This window comes from Procambarus clarkii, chromosome 16 (assembly GCF_040958095.1).
Source record: "Procambarus clarkii isolate CNS0578487 chromosome 16, FALCON_Pclarkii_2.0, whole genome shotgun sequence".
Taxonomy (NCBI): Eukaryota; Metazoa; Arthropoda; class Malacostraca; order Decapoda; family Cambaridae; genus Procambarus; species Procambarus clarkii.
Window position 1 is genome coordinate 21,559,188 of NC_091165.1, and position 4,019 is coordinate 21,563,206.

Here is a 4,019-nt window from a genome sequence, read left to right on the forward strand (position 1 = left end):
CAGTAAATGCTCCATAGAATCTTCTATTCAGAGTTGGTGTTTTTTTTATTAATACTATTATTTTCTACCACAGACGTGGCCCCACATTTACAATGCTAACCAACATATATACAATTTCTTCTGTCCTCCATGGACAGGGTTAAAGATGTGTTAAACTTATAGTTCAGACGCCGCTGGCAATTGTTTCCTTCAGTACTCTTCCTACCGTCCTGAGAGCCAATCAATGGTGGCTGTATTTCTTAGTGGAACAGGTTCAGTAGTGATGACTTCATTATGAGCGACAGCAGATCAAAAATTCCTTTCCTTCGTTGATTTCCTCTAAATTCATAAGCGTATTCATTTTAGAAATAGATGTATCTCAACCCAATTTCCTTATCAACTCACTTCACCTGGAAATGTTTGAAAACAACTTGGTTGACATAGGCATTCGCAAGACATCGCTTTTATAGATCAGCTGAAACACTCATCTCTATTATTAAGGTAAACATTCCAATTAGTATGGCAACTTATTTTTTTCTCAGAGTTCGTCAAATGATAGGCAGCTTCACTAAAATGAAGACCGTCAAATGGTATGGTAAAGTATTTATCAGGAGAAAGTACTAAGCCCTTGCGACTATATAACACTTGGAAGGAATGAGAAAAAAGATTTGGGATGGGACGGAGGGAGGGAATGGTCCCAAACCACTTGGACGGTCGGGGATTGAACGCCGACCTGCAAAAAGCGAGACCGTCGCTCTACCGTCCAGTCCAAGCTGGCCTAACATGGTTACCGTCAAATAGTAATAACCAACCTTGACACACCAGCAACTCTTACCATATAATATTAAAATAGTGAAAATGTACTGAGAAGATGCTGTTTTAAACCTAGTGCATAATGAATAAAGTGTTCCCAGTGTAAAAGGAAAAGTGTGACCTGATTAAACTGGTTGCCTTTTGGATAAAAAGGGTTTTGTACCTGAAAATAGGGTACATTTCGGATAACTAATGTGCGTTTCGGGTAAACTAGGGCAAAGGGGGTACATTTTTAGGAACTCAGGCTCCGTTCCGGGTAAATTGGGTTCGTTCCGGGTAGGACACCCCTGACTCTCGGACATAGTGCATTGAACGCGAAGAGGTTACATTCAAACTTAAAATAAAGGGGGAACGGTTGTCGAAAAAAAAGAAATCGGTTGCGTTTGAGTAATCTGGTCGCTTTCAGAGTTAACAAGAGTGCATTTGGAGTAAAAGAAAAAGGTTGCGTTCAGAGCTGCGGGATTTTTCAAGATTTAGACTTGTGTGCGAGAGGGTCCACTGAACGCAACAGGATAAATTCAACGAATATTTTAGAGCGAGTCATTCCATTTGGTGCAGCTGGAAAGAGAGAGAGAGAGAGAGAGAGAGAGAGAGAGAGAGAGAGAGAGAGAGAGAGAGAGAGAGAGAGAGAGAGAAACGAAAACAGAATAAGAGACGAAAACAGAATGAGAAATAGAGCTAAAATCCCTGAAATATTCACCACCAAAACGAAACACGAGTCAACGGGGATATTGAATTGAACAGTTCGCGGATTGCATCAAAGAATTTCGTTACACGTTGTAAGGATGTTGTTGATGCAGTCGTTAGCGGTGGTGTTGTGGTGTTATTTACGTCTCAGTGCTGCGTTGCACAGTCACAGTACGGTGTGACACGGTATTGCAGGGGGTTCAGTGATGGGGTTGTAGTTTGATGGTGATATAGTGTCATGTTCAAGAGATGTGTAAATATTTGATTCAAAATGATCTGCTACCAGAATTCTTAGCTAAATATCCCCAGTTTGCTAACTGTTAGTGGTAGCCGAGTGATTGTTATCTATCCACTGCTGCCCACTGGATAGGGGGGCGGTGTGCAGGATAAACATATCAATAGTGACACTAACTCTCCACATGTGTCTGTTGCTTGGTTTAGAAACTGTACTTGTGATCGGTCCTATTGTTAATGTGACGATGTGCATTGAATTTTGAAACTAGCTCATCATCAAGACTGTATCTTGCTTAGCTATACGAATTGTAGGGTTCAGTTCCTGAGCAAATTATGTGCCTCTGTAATCCTTTCCACTACCGCCCACAAGATGGGTATAGGATGCATAATACATGATCTAAACTAACTGTATTATCATACCTGTTTTGTAGTGATGTTAAGGATTTTAGTTTGTAACGATGACAAGTTTTGGTGGTAGTGAGGGTGGTAGATGATATAGTGTGGTGTTATATGCGACAACAGCAGCGGTAGTATAGTGTGGTGGAGGCACCTGTGGTGATGGTGGTGGAACCTCAGGCAACGGTAGTGGCATTTTTTGTAATTTGATAAAATTAATCAATAAACAAAAGTTTTTTTCAGAAAAGCCTGTCTACCAAAACTGTGACAACTATCTTGCCCGAGAACCACCCATCATCCTCCGGGAGCCACACATACACAGCTATCAACCGACCTATTCCTCGGCTGATTGATGAAGATTAAGCCACCCAAGAGTTTGTACGGGAATGAATAGCCCCTAAGTAGTAGATTTTTTGGAGTGAATGTGATGTATAATCGTGATATACTGTGTGATGATCTCACATTTAACTATCAGTCCTTACTATGTGGCTGGTATCACGGGGGAGGAAACTGATTGACAGTATTTATGAGGGTGTGAAGCTGCTGGGCACCTTTTTTGATCAGAAGAGTGGCAGTATTGATGACTTCAAGGCTGGTTATTGCAAGATTCAGGTGTCCTTAAAGTTCTTCTAAGGTCATTAGTTGCTTCACATTCCAGGAGATGGTCAAGTAGCGGGCTTATATATATATATATATATATATATATATATATATATATATATATATATATATATATATATATATATATATATATATATAATGTCGTACCTAATAGCCAGAACGCACTTCTCAGCCAACTATGCATGGCCCAATTTGCCTAATAAGCCAAGTTTTCATGAATTAAGGTTTTTTCGACTACCTAACCTACCTAACCTAACCTAACCTAACTTTTTCTGCTACCTAACCTAACCTAACCGATAGAGATAGGTTAGGTTAAGTTAGGTAGGGTTGGTTAGGTTCGGTCATATATCTACGTTAATTTTAACTCCAATAAAAAAAAATTGACCTCATACATAATGAAATGGATAGCTTTATCATTTCATAAGAAAAAAATTTGAAAAAATATATTAATTCAGGAAAACTTGGCTTATTAGGCAAATCGGGCCTTGCATAGTAGGCTGAGAAGTGCGTTCTGGCTATTAGGTACGACATATATATATATATATACATATATATATATATATATATATATATATATATATATATATATAAATAATACAACAGACACAAAACCATCTCAAGTAACTATCTAACTAACTACCATTAACTAAATACATTTAACACATCAAAAATATCACCTTAATAATCGGCTTTAGAAATAACAAATAAAGATTCTTCCGACCATTTTCTTTTTTCAATGTTACGGTTAAAAGCACGTGACTAAATTCCCAACACAGACACAGAAACGACTATTAAACGGAATTTAACTAATGTTATATTTTTAATAAAAGTCTCAAATTTTCAATCCATATATCGCTGAACAGAAGAAAAAAAAATATATACGTTAACAAGAATATTGTGTATCATCCCTGTATTTAATTGGTGAATAAAAACACAACCACATCCTTACTTCAAGGACAAGTATTCCAATTGAGTGAATGTTAATCACTCACCCACAAGCGTGCCCAGACACACACACACACACACACACACACACACACACACACACACACACACACACACACACACACACACACACACACACAAGCACGTGACTCACAACCTACAAAATCCTCAGAGGAATCGACCGGGTAAACAATGATAAACTATTCAACACTGGTGGGACGCGAACAAGGGGACACAGGTGGAAACTGAGTACCCACATGAGCCACAGAGACGTTAGAAGGAACTTTTTCAGTGTCAGAGTAGTTAATGGATGGAATGCATTAGGCAGTGATGTGGTGGAGGCT